Source organism: Cryptomeria japonica, chromosome 7 (genome assembly GCF_030272615.1).
Source record: "Cryptomeria japonica chromosome 7, Sugi_1.0, whole genome shotgun sequence".
NCBI lineage: Eukaryota > Viridiplantae > Streptophyta > Pinopsida > Cupressales > Cupressaceae > Cryptomeria > Cryptomeria japonica.
Genome location: NC_081411.1, coordinates 44,825,901 through 44,848,591, shown reverse-complemented (window position 1 = coordinate 44,848,591; position 22,691 = coordinate 44,825,901). Strand labels below are relative to the sequence as shown.

General features: G+C 41.4%; 1 non-coding gene across 1 annotated transcript; it reads left to right on the top strand.

The window, feature by feature from the left end:
• Positions 1-21,460: 21,460 nt before the first annotated feature.
• Positions 21,461-21,532, top strand: TRNAT-AGU (transfer RNA threonine (anticodon AGU)). Its single transcript has one exon. It is a non-coding gene; the product is annotated as a tRNA-Thr (tRNA).
• The last annotated feature ends 1,159 nt before the right edge of the window (positions 21,533-22,691 follow it).

Here is a 22,691-nt window from a genome sequence, read left to right as displayed (position 1 = left end):
CTTGTAAGTATTACTGCATCTGTATCCCCTATGATCTTCTTTGGATCATGATGCAGCTTTACATACCTAGGAATGATCTTAACTGATTCCTCTTTCTTTTCCTCTTCATCCTCATCTTCATCAGCATCTACTAGTGTAGGAGCACTCTTACTTGTACTTGATTGTTTTGCAACCAGTTCCCAGAAGGTTACATCTGGTTCATCTACTGCTCACTCGCTACTACTTTCCTCATGTTTCTCAGAGGTTTCATCAACTCTAACATTGATACTTTCAACAATTTGCTAAGTCCTATTGTTAAAACACTTGAGAGCTTTGCTCTTGGTAGAATACCCTAAGAATATTCCCTCATCACATTTTGCATCAAACTTACTCTGGTATTCACTTCTCTTGATATAACACTTGCTACCAAACACTCTAAAGTAGCTTACTAATGGAGTCTTACCGGTCCAATACTCATAAGGATTTTTATCCTTACCTTTCTTGATGAGTACCCAGTTCATAGTGTAGACTGTAGTGCTCACCACTTCTCTCCAAAAAGTACGAGCAACCTTCCCTTGAATCAGCATCATTCTAGTTGCTTCAACTACAATCTGGTTGTTCCTTTCTTCTAGGCCATTCTACTGTGGAATCCAGGGGGTAGACAGTTGCCTCTTGATGCCATTCTCTTCACAGTACTTATTGAATTCACTAGAAGTGAACTCACCTCCTTGGTCGGTTCTAAGGCATTTAATCCTCTTACCGCTTTCCTTTTCAACTAGTTCTCTGAAGGCTTTAAACTTTCCAAAAGCTTCAGACTTGTCTTTGAAGAATGTGACCCACATCATCCTTGAGCAATCATCAATAAGAATCATAAAGTACCTATCTCCCTGAACACTCCTAGTTTTCATAGGACCACACACATCAGTATGCACAAGATCAAGTAAATTGTCTGTTGTGAAAGATTTACCTTTGAAGGTTGAGAAAGACATTTTCCCTAGTTGACATTCTCTTCACAAAGGATTCTTCGGTTTGTTCAACACTCTAACTGCCTTGATCTTACTGACCTTCACAATATTATCAAAATTTACATGGCAAAGTCTCCTATGTCATATCCAACTGTCATAAAACTTAGCCATTAGACATTGACTAATATTTGTATTTAACTGAAATAAGTTACCTTTGGTGTGCATACTGGTGACCATCAGTTCACCACTCTTTCCTTTTATTTTGCACAATCCATATTTGAATTCCAGAGTGAGTCCTTTATCATTCAGCTGGGCAACACTCAAAAGGTTATGTCTGAGACCTTCTACCCAATATACATTATCAACACCGTTTTTCTATTTAGAGAGATGGACCCTTTGCCTTTTACCATACATGGTGCATCATTACCAAATTGGACTACACCTTCATCGTACTCTTCCAGTGATAGAAACTTTTTCTGGTCACGAGTCATGTGGGGAGAACATCCACTATCAATAATACACTCATTAGAATTATCAAAGCAGGAGACAAGAGCCTTCTTGCCTGACACATCTTCCTTAATGGCTAAAAAAACTATGTCTTCACTTTCTTCATCTTCTGATTCATCATCAGTGACACCTTCATCAACTGCAACAAGACAGTTTCTCCTATTTCATCCTTTGAACTTTTTAAAGTTATTCGGTTTGTCCTTATCATCACTATTGGGACAGTTGATAGCATTGTGTCCTATCCTATTGCAAGAAAAAAATTTCAAAGGGAGCTTACCTCTGTATTTTCTAGTTCCCTTAGGAAGTCTCTTGGCAAGAAGAGCTTCAAATTCCATCAAGATCTCCTCATCATCCATATCCCTGCTTTGTCTAGGTTCACAACTAGTACCAGCTTCGTTTCCCTTTCTAGATAGTGTAGTAGATGCCCTAAAGGTTGATTCAGTCTTCTGAACACTGCCATCATAGCTATTTAGCTCATATGTGGTCAACTTATCAGTGATGGAGTCAAGGGATACCTTTGTCTTGTCAATAGATCTCAACTCCTGAATAGCGGCAACCCTTATTGCATAGGCCGGTAATAAGGATCTCAAAACTTTGCTAACAATGATGGAATCATCCATTGTACCTCCTACACTCTTGATGTCTCCTACAACAGTTTTAATTCTTATCCTATATTGTTGAATGGTCTCTCCTTCAACCATCCGCATGTCTTCAAATTTTCCTCTAAGGATTTCTTCCTTAGCTTGCTTCACATGCTCATCACCGCCATAGATAGACTCTAAAGTATCCCATACATCTTTGGGATTGTCTTTATCTTCAACATCTATAAACTCAATATTAGATAGATTGTTGATAAGGGATTCCATGACTTGCCCATTCTCTTGAATTTCTCTTCTTTGATCATCGGTGAGAGTACCGGTAGGAACAACATAAGTATTCTCAACATAGTTCCAGTGTTCAGCACCCATGCTTTTAATGTATATCTTCATTCTGTCTTTCCATATCTTAAAGTGATCTTTATTGAACTTAAGACCTTCCCTCTTCATCATTAGAATAGGATCTTTTCCTCAAGCGGTTAAGCTTACAACACAGAGGACCTGGAGGACGCTCTGATACCAATTGATGAATAATGATGAATAGTAAATACCCAATGGATACTGAGAGGGGTGGGGGGCTGAATCAGTATAGACAAAAACTTCTCCAACAAGTTAAACTGCAAAGACTGCACTAACTGGTAAACAATATCACCGATCTAAATCAAGACACTACCTATAAAACATAGTATGACTGTGAAAGACATAAACCAATAACATCTAGATCTTCTCAGAACCTAATATCTCAACTCAACTTTACCCATATGCTTAAGCAAGTAAAACATCATAAATACAATGACCATTGGATCAGCTTGCATTACCGCTTAACAAAAAACACTAAAACATCACATGAAAAAGCATCACACATAACACATTGATTTTTTCACGTGGAAACCCAACTGGGAAAAACCACAGTGGGGATGAATACCCACAAGTTTTTCTTGAACTCTTCTAAAGTCCTCTTTGTTAGCAGCCTAGTCCGGTTAAAGACTTTGCAACAGGTTCTGCTAGGAACCGATCCTACTAGGGATCACCTAGTTAAGGGATGGATAAATACCTGGTTAGAGGTTAAAACCCTCTTAAAGGTTACCTTGTCAGAGGATTAGAAGAACTCAATGATTTTGAGTCATCCTGTTAAAGGATTTACAAAAAGCCTATTAAAGCTACTCGGTAAAGGGATTTTCCATCTGCTGAAATGGTTAGAAGTCAATAGGTAATACATTGATCTGATAACAACACTTAATGCCAAGCTAGATCCACTTTAGTTCCTTTACATCTACAATCACACACTATAGATCTCTACTCACTTCTCCGATCTAGAAAGAATCACTTCACATACATTCATTTGCCAACAACTTCAAATGAGAATCATCGTTGACCTTATAGACAATAATTAGGTCGGTGGCCAAAACCTAAAACCCTAAGCATCTAGGTTAATAATACAGTCGGTCCAATCCTGACTGTTTAAACACATTACATAGCGTAAAACAATCTTGAACAAATCTCAAGATGTTCTCCATCATCCGTTCTTCACAACTTCTGGAAGCTTGATAACCCATCACGCGCTCTCCACCATTTACTAAGATTTTGCACATTCTCGAGGTAGATAGAATCAATCTTCTTCATGCAAGATCCTCAAGGAAATTCTTCACACGCACAAGGCTGACGTGGCAACACGATCTAATCTTCATTTCAATGCTAACTCATCACAGGATGTCGTCGGTCGAATCACACAGACTTGAAATGCATCAACCAGAAACCCTAAAGCTGAGACTACCAACCGGTAGTCATATCAAATGAAACCCCGATACAAACTTTGCATATACCAGTTCACACTTCAATATACTGGTTTACCTGTTTGCATATACCGGTTCACTTCATACCATCATACCAGTTCTCTTGCCAGTTTGCTTACTTCAATATACTAGTTCATACTTCAACATATTGACATCAATGACAACATACAATCATACGATGTCATCAAACTTTGCACATATGCCAACAACCTTGGCAAGGGAGATTATGTATGGATATATTCTAGATAATTCAATAAAGATATAACTCTTCCAGTCTACTTGTTTACCATTATTACTTATGATGTGATATATGAATGTTTTGTTACATTGATAACGGGTACGTGTGGAAAATATTTTGTTATCTGTGAGTTTTATCAACCTTACATCAAAGACAAAACATTTTGGCATCGTTGCCTGAATGAACGTGGAGATAGTTATGGCAGCAGCTGGAAGGAATTGATGGGTCATCCATTCAACCAACAATTACTTGTCATGGATAGCAACACACGCGAAGAAAGTACCACAGAAGAGATTTGAGAGGATCAGTTGATGGTAGACTTGGTAGAGTTGTGGGACATGTCGGTCACGAAGTATGTGTAGAGAGAGGCTCACGAGAGAGTCATCTCGAAAGGCTCAGTACATGGTGAACTCACCATCAACACTCCCATCTTTGACCTACTCGAAAGTATTCCAAGGTTACTCACTAGAAATCTGATTCCACTTCAAGACCGAAGGGAGGAACCTACATGAGAACTCCATCGACAACATGTACTTCGAAGGTACGAGGAGTGAAGACGTATGGAGGAAGAGGAGAGAGAGGCTAGTCGAAACTGTACCTCTGCCACTTGATGCCCCTATGGACAAACAAGGACGAACATACCACTACCACCGAAGGAGTAGACCAGGGAACTATATGGAGATCTCTCTATATAAAAGAACAGGTTGAACAAAGATGACGGCTAAGGGAGGTTGCTGACTCGAAGATCTCAGAGAAATGCAACAGAAGTCAGAGTGTAGTGGATTTGTAGCTGGGAGAGGCAAAGGTCGTGTATGCAGAAGGAGTTGGCTGAGGTTGCTAGGAATCTGCCTCTTCCAGACGTAGAGGAGGAAGATCTTGCCAACCAGGCCCCACACTCGACATCAAGTGAAGAGGACTCTAGAGCAGAGTTGCAGATCAACCTGTCAGAATATTCTGAACAAAAAGATGAGGCGGTACAGGACTTGCACGAAGAGATCACCACTATTTCTGAAGCAACATTATCTGGCATCAGGAATTTATCCTTGTTAGAGGGCATCAAAATAGGAGGGTTAGATCCAGAAACCCCAGAAAGGAGGGACTATAGGAGTGAGGGTGACCAAAGCCCTGCACACAGGAGTCCAACCAGACCAAGAGTGTACGGTACCTCCTAGACACATAATACCTTTCTGACATATATTCACTTCCAAGCGCTACATTAAACCCTCCAGGCAAGAACAATGGCACACACCCCGGAGAAACAAAAGCTTCCAAAATTCATGGGAGACGGGTCGGAGGACCCCGTACAACATTGTAAGACATGCATGACCATTTGGGAGGAAAATGGCCAGGACGACCAGGATTACTAGTTGAAGGCATTTCCAGCCACCCTGTGGGGAATAGCAATTGATTGGTATACAGACATGGATGCCCAATATAAAATGTCATGGAACAGTCTGAAGAAGGCTTTCCAAGAGGAGTTAAAACTCCTATGAGATGACAATGAAATTGTGGCAGAGATTTACAACACGAAGCAAGGAAAAAGTGAAGGTGTACGGGCATATAACAGAAGGCTGAGAGAACTACTCAACAAAATGGAGAACCGGTCAGTTGATGGCCTCAAGAAGTGGTGGTTTGTTGAAGGACTGGTACCGTCTCTTAGACAAAAGATAAAAGTGGTCCCTCCGTCCTCATTTGACAAAGCATACAACCGCACGATGGATATTGAAAGTGAAACTAAGACATCCCAAGGGAAGTGTCGGGTGAGAAATGGTGACAATGCGGATGAAGATAGTGATGGGGAGTCCAAAACCATGCAAGAAATCCAAAGGGATATGATGAGGATGATGAAAGAACTAAAGGCTAACAAAGAAGGTGGCAGGGAAGGTAAGGAGTTATGGTGTAGCGACTGCAAGACACAAGGACACACTAAGGGGAGTTGTCCCCGCAAAGCCTTCTATGACATCTGCCAAGTAATGGGACATTCCATTAAGGAATGCCTGTACAACTTGAAATTACGGAGCACACAAGTGCTCTATGCCCAACTTGACCAAGTCACACTGCTAGCGACACCTCTGAAGCTAGCAGTAAACTCTAACGGGTCTCCTAGAGGGTAAAAAAACAATCGATGAGGTAACAACAGGTCCAATAATAACACGCCAATGAGTAGAATTTAATATGACGCGAAGGGACAACCCATGATTCAATTCAGAAAGTGCAATGAATGGGGTCACTTTGTGCGGGAATGTCAAAACCGGGGTGATGCAGGAAGTTTGTTGTGCAAATGCTGCGGTCTAGGAAATCATGAGGACATGGACTGTCCAAAGCAAAAAGGGGTGAGTGTGTTGGAGGTAGAAGGACTGGGGGAAGGCGTATTGGCAATCACAAGATTGGAAAATAAGAAAGCCATGTATCCTGACCCTCGCACGGAGAAGGAAAGACTCCAAGAAGCCAGTGCGGATATCGAGTGGGCGATGGTAGAAGAGCGGCGGGCCTCGCACCTAGCTACCAGTACACTACTCAAGTCAGGACCAAAGAAAACTATCATTAAGCAGATGTTACAAACCACAATACCCATACGAGTATCCGACCTTCTAGAGACCATGCCATAGTTAAGGATGGCCCTGACAAATGTAGCTGGTGACACCACCATCAACCAGGAACACCTTATGATGACAAAACCACATAGTACAGATCTGGTGGAGGAACCTGGTATGGACGCCATGAACCCTATGCTACTCACGGTAAGCAATGGGTGGAAACCTGTCGTAGTGGAGATGGACATAATGGGACAAAAGCTCACAAACACCATGGTGGATGGCAGGTCCGAAGTGAATGTGCTATTAGAGGAAACGTGGAGAAGTCTTGGTAAGCCTACTCTCTGGCCACCAACATTCCATCTTGTCGGTGCAGACCAACATGGTATCAAACCCCTCGGTAATCTCATGGACTAAAAGGTTGGGATTAGGACACAATAATTCCTTATGGACTTCGTAGTCATCCCACTAGAAAGAAAAGCATACGACACCCTCCTAGGAAGGGGATGGTTGATCATGGCTAGAGCCAATCATAACTGGAGGAAGAATACACTCTCAATTGAGAGTGACAGTCATAACTATGTAATCGACCTAAGGAATCAGTCCGTTAGTGAAGAGCTCACGTCATCCGACTCCGACTCAGATGATTCAAATAGATGGGAATGGGGTTCCGAAGGAGACAGAGGAGGGAAGGAACCCAATGAGGAAGGAGTGTTAGAACTAGACGAATGTTTTGAAGATGGAACTAGTTCGTTGGCTGGACTCTTCCATTGGCAAATGGAGAATGACGAGGTCTTCCACCCGAAGTGCGACATACTACAAATATGCGAGATAAGGGAATCAAGTGGTGGTATGGGAGACCAATCATTTCCCTCAGAGTATAGTAGGTACGAGGAGGGAATTGCACGGATGGACAACACGCCAGCCCACCAGTTTGAACGAGATAAACATATCAAGTACGAGAAAAGAGACGTGAAGCAAGTTAATCTCGGCGATGACGAGGACCCACAGGAGATACTCGTAGCAGATGACACTAATCCCATACTGAAGGTAGCGACTTTCAGAATATTTATGGAATATAAGGACGGCTTTGCCTAGACCTACAAGGACTTGAAGGGGGTACCACCAGAACTATGTGTACATCGCATAACCCTCATACCAAGAGCCCAACCGATATGGAGGAGATCGTACAGGATGAACAAGAACTATGCAGCCAAAGTAAACTAGGAGATCAACAAAATGTTAGAAGTAGGGATCATATTCAAAGTAGAAACTAGTGACTGGGTTTCTCCAATCATCATCTCTCTTAACAAGGAAGCTAATCAGATAAGGATATGCGTGGAATTTAGGTACTAAATGCAGTAAGCATCAAAGAGCCATTCCTGATTCCATTCACTGACATCATCTTGGAGGAAGTAGCCAGACATGAAATATACACATTCCTAGATGGGTTCTCAAGGTACAACTGGATAAGTATTGCGGAAGAAGACAAGCTGAAGACCACATTCGTGGTGGAGGAAGGGGTGTATGCCTATAATCGCATGCCCTTTGGACTATGTAATGCACCTGCAACTTTCCAAAGGATAATTCTACACATTTTTGACAAAATGTCCATAGAAAACTTCAGGGCATTTCTGGATGACTGGTCGATTTTTAGCAATTAGGACACCCATTTGAAGGCTCTCAGGGAATGTATGGAGAGGTGTTGAAAAGATAGGCTAGCTTTGAACCCAAGGAAATGTAGGTTTATGGTACCGCAAGGGAATCTTCTTGGCCACATCGTTTGCAAGGAAGGTCTGAAGATAGACCCGAATAAGATAGATGTAATTGTCAACATGGAGAGCCCAACAAATATGACAGGGGTGAAATCATTCCTGGGCCACGTCGACTACTACCAGAGATTTATCAAACACTTTGTACAGGTCTCCTAGCCCCTAGATAAGCTAACAAGTAAGGGAGAGTCGCTCGTATGGAGTACAGAGTAGGAGGAAGCGTTCAAAGAATTGAAAGATCGTCTGGTGAGCACACCAATACTGGTATACCTGGATTGGAATAAGGAGTTTCATGTACACGTTGATGCCTCCAACTTTCCAATTGGTGCTACCTCGTGCAGGTAGGGACACAAGGGTTGGACCATTTTGTTTTCTTTGCCAGCCGACTACTATCAAGGGCTGAACAAAACTATAGCACAACAGAGTGAGAGGCACTAGGGATGGTGTAAGCTGTATAAATTTTTTGGCACTACCTATTGGCTATGTCGTTCACATATTATGTGGACCATCAGGCACTAATGTACCTCGTAAATAAACCAATTATCCAAGGTAGGGTAAGTAGATGGCCACTGCTCCTGCAGGAATTTACCTTCACCATTATTGTACGACCAAGAAAGTACCATATAATAGCCGACCAACTATCAAGGATCAGAATAGGGGAACCAACCGAATGGATCAACAAATAATTTCCAAATGCACACTTATTCCAGATTGCAATACTACCATCCTGGTATGAAAAGATCGGTCGATACCTCTCTACCTCCACATTTCCAAGGGAGATGCCTCCAGGGGAATGAAGGAAGCTGGCACTGAAGAGTAAGACCTTCCAACTTATCAATGGGTTGTTATAACAAATGTGTCCCAACCAAACCTTGAGGAGATGTGTTATGGAGGAGGAAATCCTTGATGTGTTGATGGAAGCACACAACGGGTTAGCAGGCGAAGATATGGGACTAGATGTGACTGCCAGGAAAGTGCTTTTTGCTGGCCTATGATGGCCGACTCTATACACTGACGCTCGAGAGTGGGTGATCAGGTGTGACACTTGCCATCGTGTGGGAAAACCAATCAAGAGGGATTTTATGCCCCTCTTTCCTTCACAACCACAGGAGTTATTCAAACGGTGGGGTCTAGACTTTGTGGGACCTTTGAAGCCAAGTAGCATGCATAGGTGCAAATATATTATAGTAGCTACGAAATACTCACCAAGTGGACAGAAGTGAGGGCCTTGCCGGATAACACGGCTCTAAGTATGACATGGTTCTGGTATGAACAAATCATCACAAGGTACGGGATACCCCTTCAAATCACGAGTGACAAGGGACTACACTTTGTCAACCAAGTAATCCATACCATGACCGTAGAATTCAAAATCTTTCACAATCTCTCTATTCTGTACTACCCCCAAGCTAATGGGAAGGTAGAACCAACCAATAAGGCATTGGTATCAATAATTTACAAATCATGTGGGGTGGAGCAAGAAGATTGGGAGGAAAGGCTACCAACCATACTATGGGCTTACCACACAAAATACAAAGTCACTATGGGGCATACCCCATTCCAGCTCATGTATGGGCAGGAGGTAGTAGTACCAGTCGAGTACACCATACCTAGCCTATGGGTGGTAGTGGATAATAGACTCAGTGATGAAGAGATCCTGAGTGAAAGACTTGGCAGCCAGATAAAGTTGGACGAACGAAGAATAATGGCGCAATGGGCAATGGAGGTGGTGCAATCCTAACGGAAGTATTGGCATGACCAGCACCTATGATGGGTCAACTTCTAGCTGGAATGAACTTCGACCAGGGAAGTTTAAAGTTTGATGGTTTGGACCCTATAAGATCAGAGAGGTCAGGGAAAATGGGGCGGTGAAGCTTTTGACTCTAGACAACAATCCAATTAGGGACCTAGTGAATGGTTCCAAGCTGAAAATATACAAAGAATGAAACAAACCTGTAATTGAGATGAATATGCTAGGATACGCTACCAAAGGGCACTGGACCATTGGCCAGAGAAAGGAAGTTGAAGAAGACCTAGTGGTTAAAGAAGAACCCTACCAGAAAGATGAAGAATGGGCGAAGCCTTTTGCAGCCACAGAAGAACGACTTGTGCCACAATGGGTGGAAGGTTTGGCGGTTCCCAGGATCCACAAGCACCTTAGAAATTCATATTTTTGGGACCTAGCTATGTGGGTACGGGTTTCAGGACATTGGAACAAGCGGGCCCCATACAAATGTCTTCGGGAGGGGTACGTAGTATATGATATCGATGAAGAAGCGGAGGCCCAAAAGAGAGCGAACAGTGCAAATAAAGAGGAGGAATTGTTAGACCTAGAGGAGGAGCTTGACTTAGAGGTGTATGGGGCAACCCTAGGCCCTTGCTTAAAAATGGTGCTGAAAATAGAATATTTATTCATCATCGCCTCCCAGCCAAGTGAAGTAGAAGCCGAACCCAATTCATTGTACCAGGTGATCCGTAACCTTGCGAGACCACCGGAAGTTGATAGATAGAAAGTAAAATGGTACCAACTGTATGGGGGCCGCTACATTCACAACCGATATAAAGGGGTGGGACCCGCTCTGTCAGTTGACAAGATATGGGACCTAGAGTATGTAGGGACATGTTGTGCACAAGAATGTTATAGGAGGTTGCCGCACGTCTGTATGTGGTTACACAATTCAGAGATAAAAATGAAGACTCAAAACGATCCCTTAGGAATGAAGAGGAACAGTGGGGATGAGGACATTGACTAGGGATCAAATAGAAAATGGAAGGAAGACAGGACATGTGACAAGGGAAGAGCAAAGAAGAAATATAGTACCCGACCAACAAGGAGAAAACAAAGGGGGCAGAAAGATTATTCAACGGCAGTGGTAGAAGCAATAAAATGGCCGGTGGACCCCAAAAGGCCACCTAAACGACACATCTTGGCTACAGGATACCTTGGTAAACTGAAGGTACGAAGAATTACATATAAGAAGTACAATCAAATAGAATAATTAAAACAATTGCAAAAAAAAGAGGTATTAAAAGTTGGTGAAGGGAAATATAGGGAAAAGAGAAAAAGGCTAGGGTTAATATGTCTTAAAAAATTAAAGTGTCAGGCAGAAGTAAGGAAAGTAACTAAGGAAAAATTACAGGAGATAAAAAGACAATTATTTTATAAAAATTAATAAGGTATTTGAGCCTAACCCTAACCTTGAAAAGAGCAAAGGATTATAAAAACCCAATAGAAGTTCATTCCTATACAGCACATAGGCAAGAGTGTACATGTGACAGCAGAAGGATCAAGGGACAGGAAGCAAGCTCCGAAGACGCAACCAAGGGAAATCTATACGATATAGAAAGGGAGAATCCGTACATTGTACGGATTACAAGTAATGAGGGATCATGAAGCAGGTCATATGAAGGTGGTAGTAAGTCATACGACGATTTTGGAAAAGCGTATAGGAGATCCGTATGTAGGTTATTATCTCAGGAGAAGTCGTACGGTGGAGCCGTATGGCTTAGGCGATTACACCTTCAAGAGAAACCGTACAGTGTGCCCGTATGGTGCATGAGTGCACACCAGCAAGAGACACCATACAAAAGGAGGAGGCATACGGAAGAATTTCATACGCATATCATATGGAACACCAACATCAACGGTGCAGTAACTGTATGGTCAAAATAGTTACGAAAGGAACAAGAAGGATTGTGTTGTATGGAACAGACAGGATAACACGTATGGTATACTTTTGTATAGTATCAGAAGAAAGCTATAGGATAATATGTATGGTAGTCTGTACATAGCAGGAAGCGCTACAGGAGGCATCTTGTATCATCCATACGGAGTTGGAATCAGCGTGCAAAAAAACAACTAGAGGGTCAGGGGAAGGAAGTACACAAGCTCATCAGTATGCTAGAGATGTATCAGTTGGTCTAATGGTTCATACCAATTGGTGAGCCACACTTCCAGACAGTTATAATAACAACCAAGGATGGGGTAAAGGCAGGAAAACATAGCAAAGCAGTTGCAGTGCAACCATGACTGCCACAGAGTTGGCCAGCAGCAACAACAAAGCCAGAAATAGGCCAAAGGTACAAAATGATTCAGAAGGAATCATGGCGAAGAATATAGCATTTGATAGTGTCACCGGCAATGAATGTCATACGTAGTGGGAAGAAACTCCTCCAGATCATGTGATAAGAGATTCCCTCAGGAAGGCTCAAGTAGACCATGCCATCGAAATGCCCACATTTAGCATGAAGGATTTTGAGCTAGTACTGTGGAATATGGTGTCCGGATACAACCCGTAGGAATAAGCCTCCATCATTTAGTTTTAGGGATGTACGATGCAAATTTATTTCAAGCCAGAGGACTTCAAGAGGGTATTTGGTATACCCGAGAAGGGGGCATCTATGGCCAAACCAACCAAAATCTCACCAAGGAAAACAAGAAATTGTTGATGGATTTGGTATGCAGGAATGACCTCACAGAGGAATAGTGGAAGAGTGCCTAGTCTGACAGTAGGGGGGTGAAGTGTGCGTTTATCACACCAGGAGAATGGAGAATGCTATTGGACATGGTAAAAAGTCGCCTTACAGGAGCCAACCGTGCATCTGACATAGCTAGTTGGATGATAGGGTTAATGAATGGGATTAAGTGTGGGAAATTGTACAACAAGGGGCAACTTCTAGTGGAAAGAATCCATGATTTTCTCAAACTAGAACACAAGACATTTTACATGTGCCATCATGTCATTAGCCTATTCCTGGACATTGTACACCTGCAAGTACCACCAGAAATGTGGGGAACCTTCAAACCGCATGGATAGGTGGAGCCAAATAAACCTACCATTTACTACTTTACTCACCTAGACACACTAGGTGATACCACGCAGCCAGCCAAAAGGAGAAGAAAGTTGGACACATCCATAGAGGTCGAAGATGCCAACAGCGTAGAGGATTCTGAGGAGAAAGCATAAGAGACTGAGGAGCAGGAAAGTAGTGATGAGGAGTTTCATATGGAACCACACATAGCTGCAAAGGATGAAGGGGAAGCAGAGTCGCAACAGTAGTAAGAGGAGGAAGAGGAGGATCATCACAGAGGGTTATGGGCACAATGGAAGAGTACGAGGTTAAAGTTCACACCTCCAAAATTATCTTCGACACACTTGGTACTATAGGAAGCACTTATGGTGGCCAGCCCTATGGGGGACATACGACTAGTAGGGATGTTGTTTCGAAAACTCAACAAAGGGGAACCACTAGCGCAGCGGTGGATATCACTACCACAAATCAGCTTGCTTGTACTTGCATCAGAAGCCATGGAGGGTACCAGTACGATAGACCAGATAATGGTAAGAGAGGCAGTACCAGGAAAAGACACAATGGCCGAATAGAGAATCGATACGGTAGATCCAGGTTCTGGTACAATAGACATTGGTACGGTACTGGTATGACACCAGTAGGTACTAGTATGACATCAATAGGTACTAGTATGGTACCAGTAGGTACCAGCACACCAGGTGCTAGTACAGTTCCAACAGGGAAGGAGGAGGTAGGGAATGTATCGATGACTGGGGATGGCCTAGAGGCATTAGTAGCACTAGAGACTCTGACAGATGAAGATATAGATGCTTCGCTAGATGAATAGTTGGGGAAGTTTGCACTCACACCGCACCTTTCCCCTCCCCAACATTGCAGAACATGGCCATTAGGGTGCACTAGACACTAGACAGGACTATTACTATCATAGACCAGGACATGGGGTGTCTATTGACCGAGAGCATCAGGCACTAGGAAGGGGTGGGCAGAACAAAAAGAGAAGCTATGATAGAGAAAGCAGGCCAGAAGGATCATTGGCAGGGCTTCACCTCATTCCACTAGATTTGAGTGATCCAGCAGTCTCCCTCTAGCGGTTCCTTGAGAGATGGAGGTCGACACCTCTACCGACGCTACGCAACTATGGCACTTCATGACTGCGGGGTGTGTAGCTGAGTTTGCATGCCACTTCGAGTAGCAAGGGTGGCTGGATAGTAGTATGCCAAAGATGGTTCAAGAATGGACTCATAGGTGCCTGGTAGGAAGCAAAAGCACTTTGGGCACTACCTTCTGTAGCATGGAGAGGGCCTTCCAGGATGTATACTTACAGATGTGATGACACCAGATAAAGTAGGAGGACCAGCATCTGTATATAACAAAACTGGAGAAGGAAGGGGAGAAGTATGCATAACTAGCTACAGTAGAAAATAACTTGCAGAATGAGTTAAAAATTAAGCTGACTACCTATGAGGCCCATTGCAGCTTGCAGAAGAAGGAGGTGCAAGTACTGGCAGCCAAGGTGGCAGAGCTCACCTCACAGATGGAGCAAAAAGATAAGAAACTATTGGAAGCTTCCCACATGGTAAAGAAGGCATGGGAACAACAGCTGCTGGCAGAGAAGAACCTAAGACTTCACACTAGGAAACAACCTCCTTCTTCGACCACCAAAGGGATGCCTCCTCCCTCTTCTCAATCCTAGTTTGTGTTTTGTATTTCAGCTCCTATTGTCTTATTCGTATGTAAGACGACTACTTTTTTTTGCGGGGGGGGCTAATGCTAGGGGTCAATAATACATGTTAGTACGTATGATATTAATAATTGTGTTTATGTTTGTGTTTATGTTTATGTTGAGTCGCTGAGAGGTTCCCGTCGGGTAGTTGGGAGTTGGTGATGGTTGGCAACTTGGCCAACCGTCGAGTCTATATATGGTTTGGATGGAACCTTGGTAGGGGAGATTATGTATGGATATATTCCAGATAATTTAATAAAGATATAACTCTTCCGGTCTAGTTGTTTACCATTGTTACTTATGTTGTGATATATGAATGTTTTGTTACATGAATAATGGGTACGTGTGGAAAACATTATGTTCTCTGTAATTTTTACCAACCTTACATCAAGGACTAAACAAATCCCAAGTCGTAGAAGTGTAATTTCATTGGGTATGGAGAATAAAAAAAAAAATTTAGGTTGTGCGATCCGATTCACAGAAAAATTATTCGCAGCAGGGATGTTATTTTTAATGAGACTTCTTTCCCTACGCTGCAAGTTTCGAATAAATTAAAAATAGAGTATGTTCCTCTATTGGTTTCTAGAAATTATTCTTCACCAATTCAAAATAATGGTGGTTTACATCAGTCTTCCCATCAAGTGGGAGCTCCAATGGTTATTAATCTATCATTTGATACCAGATTATAGTCACTTGGATAGACTCTCAATGGTGACTTGAATCTGATAGCCCCTCTATTGCATCTCCTCGACTCATAACAGAGCTATCACTATTTATAACAGGGCCATTCGGCCTCAATTCGAATCCTCATAGGTTAAAATAGGGGCTCATGTGGAGGATCTTGGAACTTCCAGCAAACACTCTTCATGGCTTGGCATCGAACCTTTACACCCTGGATTAAACCTTACCCTGCGCCCTGCATCTCTGTCAAAATTTCTTGGTGTAAAGCAGTCTGGAAACTACACACTGCAACTTGCACGACACACTGGGAAATATCCACAACATACTGGGCAATCTCCACGGCATGTTGGGCAATCTCTACGGCATGCTGGGAATTCTCCATAGCACGCTGGGCAGTACGCACGTCTGCCCTAAAACTCCTTCTCCAGAGGCTCATAGCAGGGGCGACCAAATTCGCCTGTCGTGGATGATGCCTCTGCGACAGAACACTCCCGCGGTCTACATCATCCATGAATTGGAAATTCCAATCCACATGGTCTTCGTGGACTTCATGGTCTGAGTCCTCCCTGTTCTACACAGAATGATTGCCTTGATTCTGAGTATGCTTGACCCGTAGTTTCCACACCAGAATTTAGAATTCACTCTAGGCATCAAACGTTGCCTGCAAAAGACATTGATTTGAATAGATAGAGACCGAATGATTTGAATAATCTCAGTAGGAATAATCTCACTACTCACATAGAGAGTCAATTGAGAAAGTCTACTAGGCAGAGAAGACCTCCGGCTAAGTTCTCTGATTATGACTTATTATTCTGTGAAGAAGCTAAGCCCACTTAGTTAATCTTTGATCAAACAGAGCTTGCAACTTATAAAGAAGCTTGTAAAACTGTAGATCGTGATAAATGGAACGATGCAATGCATGAAGAAATGGACATTTTATTGCAAAACCAGACATGGGATTTGCTGAAACTTCGGCCTGACAGAAAGGCATTACATAATAAGTGGGTTTATAAATTGAAGGATGAAGCTGGTGGTCGGAAATGGTTTCAAGCAAGACTAGTTGTCACGGGGTACGCTCAGCAGTAAGACCTCGATTTTAAGAATTTTTTTAGCCAGTAGTAAAAATGACTACCATTCGAGCCATCTTGGAATTGGTTGCCGCCTGGGATCTTGAGCTTGAGCAATTGGATGTGAAGATGACATTTCTTCATGGTGACCTTAATGAGGAATTTTTTATGCATCAGCCTCAAGGATTTATCAAAAAGGGTCAGGAACATCTCTATTGCAAATTGAAATAGAGTTTGTACGGGCTTAAGCAAGCCCCAAGATAGTGGTATCTCAACTTTGATAAGTTTATGATTAATCAGAAGTTTACTTGTTGTGAGTTTGATCCTTGTATCTATTTTGAAAAACTCCCCAATGGTGAATTTGTTATACTTCTCCTTTATGTGGATGATATGCTAGTGGCTGGCACAAGCATGAAAATTGTTTGCGAGCTTAAATCTCACTTAGCTAATGAGATTGCCATGAAAGATTTAGGGGCAGCAAAGAAAATCCTTGGGATGACCATTCTTTGGGACAGGAAAAAGAGAGAACTCAAACTATCTCAACAAGACTACATTAAAAAAGTTTTGGATAGATTTGGTATGGCAGATGCTAAGTCTATATGCATCCCCTTAGCCTCATTTTTCAGTTGTCTTCTCAATTGTGCCCAAAAACACAAGAAGATAAGGATTTTATGGACAATATTCCATACAAATATGCAGTTGGGAGTCTTATGTACGTTATGGTGTCTACTTGTCCAGATATTGCTCATGTTGTGGGAGTGGTGAGTAGATTTATGTTTAATCTAGGAAAACCACATCGGGAGGCGGTCAAGTATATTTTACGGTATCTCAAGGGTACTTCAGATTTTGTTTATGTTTTGGGAAGGGCAAGGCACACTTGCAAGGGTTTACTGATTCTGATCTTACTTAGGATTTAGACAAATGGAAGTCTACTTCAGGTTATGCTTTCACATTTGTTGGGGCAGCGATCATTTGGGCTTCTAAATTACAACATATAGTTGGTCAATCAACTGCAGAGGCTGAATACATAGCTCTTTCTAAGGGAGCCAAGGAGATGGTATGGTTGCAACTCTTGTTCAGCGAATTGGGTTTGAAACAATCAAATTTTGCCTTGTTTTGTGATAATAGCAGTGCCATGTTTATGACTGAGAATCAGACATCTCAACCTCGGTCAAAACACATTGATGTATGTAGTCACTATGTTCATTACATGGTTGAAGAGGGCAAGTTTCATGTAGACAAAATTCACACTGAGGAGAACCCAATTGATGTGCTCACAAAAGTTGTCAAATAGGAGAAATTCAAGTTTTGTCGAGCTTCTCTCAGCCTTTCCAATATATGATAGCAGGACTGAGTGGGGGAATCTACTTGTGCAGTAGTTCGTTGGCCTTCATGTGGGAGATTGTTGGAAGTCAAGTCCAGTGGACTCCTTCTCTTTGCCGCCAAATCCTTTGGCCTTTCAACTTTTGATGTAAAGCTCTTTAAAGAGCTGGTTGAAAATCATTTTTTCAGTGTGTATTTCTAAAGCTGCTTGCTACTGTGTATGTAAACCAAAACTGGTCATCAATATAATTGATTCCCCTACTTTGAGTGTGGATGTAGGAAATTTGTCGAACCATGATAAATTGTGTGTTTATTTTGTCCCTATCTGTGAATTCTTTGATTAATTTCTTCTCTTCTAATTCACTTTAAAATCCTAATAAAAAGGACAATCCCATGTCTGTCTTGAATGTAATGGACACCTATACGAAGAATTGTAGCTGGCTCATGAACATCAGCAATGACAAGGACCCATTTTAGATAATATCCCTTAAGAAATATAATCCATGGGTACTTATCGAGCTTAGGACATTCTGTGGGTTTTCTGCTATGAGGATTGCTTCGCAGCTGCATAGGGACGATAGTAAGCTTCTGAGTTTTGAGATAAACACAGATAACTGCAACATTGCCAGACAAATCATAGAGCACGCAAGTACAACATTTCATTATCTTAATTGCGTATATTAAAACTATAAATTTTTCATAGTTATGATAATTGATATCATTGATTTTTTGTGTAATTTTATAGTATAGATATTGGAGATCTAATGAAACAACCATCAATTTCTCTCTTTTCTATCTATCTATTATTGATGGTGGATAATGAAATCAAATTTGAAACATCAAAGCAATAAAATTACACAATTAAATCCAAAAATTTGGTGATATTTGTTGTGCATATTCATCTTGGTAAGAAATCACATTGAATCTGATGTTTGAAATCTATTTGTTTGGCAGGGCTGTCGTCCAAAATGGTTGCGGTGGAAGGGAAATTCAACGAGTGTATTGTTAGTATTTAAAGTGAATTAGAAGAGCAGAAAATAGAACAATGAATTCACAGACAGAGACAAAAGAGACACGCAATTTATCATGGTTTGACAGATTGCCTATGTCCACACTTAAAGAAGGGGAATCAACTATATTGATGACCAATAATAGTTTGTACATACATAGCTACAAGAAGCTTCAGAACAACCACAATAATGATGTTCAAACAGCTCTTAAAGAGCTTTACAAACAGAAGAGGGGAGCCAAAGGTTTTGGTGGCAAAGTGGAAGGAGTCCGTTGGACTTAACACTAGTACATTTGGGCTTGATTTCCGACAGACAATTGTCGGTAGTCCGACGAAACCACGTCGGACTTCCGACCAATTAAACCATCGAAAACTCATCGTCGGTCTTTTCGACGATGCCATTAGCGTCAGAATTCTGACAATGTTATGAACTCTTCTGACAGCTACTATATTTGCTCCCCCGACCAAAAAATTAAACAGAATACCGTCGGAATTCTAACGGATGCTATGTTTTCTCCTCGACAACTGTCCAACAAGGAAGTGGCGTCGGATATACAGCATTCTTGTCAGATGTTTCTTTAGTTTTCATCAGAATTCCGATGGTATTAGATGTTGTGGGTCAAACAACTTTGTCGTCGGTGCATGAAAGCATTGAATGAGTTCTACTTTTGAAAATTGCATAAAACATTTTTTATTTATTTGATTCAGTGTTATTTTTGCAAAAAATAGATTATCAATGATGTTTCTTTCTCCAAGAATTGTCTAGGATCTTTCCATCAGATAATATGTAACATCCAATGACTAAATCTTTTCTTTACAAATTCTTATTTTATTTAATTATCATCTAAGTGTGAATTATAATTTATATCTGTGCGGAAGCAGAAAATACAACCTGAAGACTCGTGCGCAAGTAAATTTTGTAAAAGAAAGCAAGCAAGCATTATCTTGAATGACATGGAAAGAAGCTCATCATCTGCCTAGAAGAGAGAAATTGGAAAAAAGCAGAGGAAAGTGTTAAAGGGTGATAAATACATAGAGAGTATGCAATACAAACAAACAATGTCTGGAGTGTGTGATGTGACATCTCTAATTTATGTCCGGAAGGACTAACTAGTTTTGGAGTTCCTGGGAAACCTATTGGGCCACGCTTGGAGGAAATAAATGTGTTCATGCAAGGACCACCTTTTTTCAAATATGAGAATGATGCTTTTTCACCGAAGGATATTTAGAAGGCAATATCCAAAAATTTCTATAGTGTGGAACCAGAGTTGGCAGACTCGAAGTACTTTTCAGCTTCCAAAAAACCAAGAGGTTATGTACACAATCTCACAATAGAATGGTGATTTCAAGCATTACCTCTCCCCCCCATGACTATTCAGGAAGCACTTCCTTAGACAAAGGACTATTGGCCTCCATGGGATCAAAGAAAAAAATTGAAGCATAGACTCTAGACGATGTGGTGGTGTCCTTCGTGAAGAACTCTACACTATAATTGAAAATTCACGAGGGAAACTACAAGATAGTGAATAGAAATACATTCTTGAAAAGTAGGAAGAATGGATCTTGGTTTGGGTGGGGCTAGGTCAGGTGGCTCCTCTAGAGGTTGACGAGATAGAAATCATATTAGGATTTGAAAAAGATCACACTCGTGGAACTTCGTGTGCGACTGATCGATTGCACTGTTTGGGTAATGCATTCCAAATAGATATAGTTGCATACCATTTATCTGTATGCACAAGTAGGTCTCTCCCTCTTTGGTGAATTGTCCTTCTTGGAAGAGGATGAATCTCATTGGTGTGGAGAAGGTGATGCTCTTTTCCTAGGCTTTGATTGTCATTTCTTCTTGTTTGAGTTGTCATTTCCTTGATTTCTTTTGTTCCCTTGAGTTGCCACATATGCTTGAGACTTAGAAGTCTTAAGAATGCCCATGCTTATCAACTGAGTTTGTTCCATCATCAACATTTTGGTGAAAGCATCAAATGTAGGCATTGTGTAGCTTGAACCCATTATCAACCTATGGGTTTGAAAACTAGAAACAAATGCTGCATATTCTTGTGAAAGTTTTCCCATGAAATTGAAGATAAATTAAGTATCCTTCTTATCAATGCCACAATCCTTGAGTTGTGCCCTCAATTCTTTTGCCTTAGTGACATAATCCTATATAGTATCAAAGTTCTTGGGGTCAAACATGGTGAGATCACTATCAATTTTGTTGGTGTTGGAAATAAGCCACACTCAGACCAATGATGGACTGGTCCAAGAGGGGCCAATAGCTAAGTGGTAGAGAAATCCAACAGCGTATGGAAGGTCCTAGGTTTGAGTCCTAGCTGGTCCATGTCTCAACATAGTATCAGAGCCAAGTCCAAGCTAGAAGCGCCAAGCACACGAGAGGTGTGGCTTAAGGGGGGTGTTGGTGTTGGAAATAAGCCACCCTCGGACTGACAATGGACTAGTCCAAGAGGGGCCAGTAGCTCAGTGGTAGAGCACTCCACCAGTGTATGGAAGATCCTAGGTTCGAGTCCTAGCTGGTCCATGTCTCAACAAATTTGATATCCCCTAATCTCATCAACTTGACCATACAAGTCTTGAAACTTTTGCGAAGCATCCTTAATTAAGGTACATTTATCAATATGAAAGATGAGATCCTTTGATACACACTTTCTTAAGGTACCAATTGCCATGATATTCTTAGTGAGCCAATCCAAGTGAGCAACAGGATCATCCTTAGGATCAACGGGAGAAACAATAGTTCCATCAATGTAATGAGTTAGTCCTTTTTCCATAAGTTTACTCCGAGCATCAGTTTTCCAAGTAGCACAATTATGCGGAGTTAAGAGAGAAAACTTAGGAGAACCCATAGTAGAAAAAATGAAGGAACAAAAGAGAACAAAATCACAAGATACACCCCCCCAAAATTCACTCAATTAAAGTACCCCCCTTAGAATGATGATTTTGGCACTTTATATGTAGTGTGTGTAGAATAGGCCACTTGCAAACAATGGAAAGGTGGACTTCTAATTTTGTTTTAAAACTGCCCTAATAGGCTAAGAACTACAATGCAAAAGACCAGAAAGATAGATCTATGCAATACAAATGCCAAAGTGGCCAAAAAAGACCATATGTTGAAAGTACAATTTCTACTCAAAATCACTATAAACTAATAGCAGATTATGAAATTAGACAAAACATTATGTACTTTAAAAAAAATGGCACCTAAAAAAGGAGTTCGTATGAGCCCAAATAGAGTCCTGGAAGTTGCAAAAACGGGGATTGGACAGGTACAGTCACCAAAAACTGAGATTTTGGAAAAATATGTCCATAAAAATCAGAAAATAATGCTGCCACATGAAGGTACACAAAAAAGTAGCCCACTTAAAAAAACATTGCACCAAAAAAGGAGCAAAAATGAGTAAGATATGGCCTTCCAAAGTTGAACTGCAAAACTGAAAAGCTCAACGGGAGGGGGCTGCTAAATTTTTGAAAAATGATGACGTTAGAAAAACACGAGGTTAAATTTGATGGTCATATAGCTATAGCCAAAACTTTGCCTCCCTGCCTGCATGGCATCCATACAATACAAACTGCTGACGTGTCAAAATGTGGTTGCCGGAAAAAGATGATGTGGCAAGATGACACAGTGTACGATCCGTTGATGTGGCATAGTGTATGAAAGATGACGTGTTCACTAATGT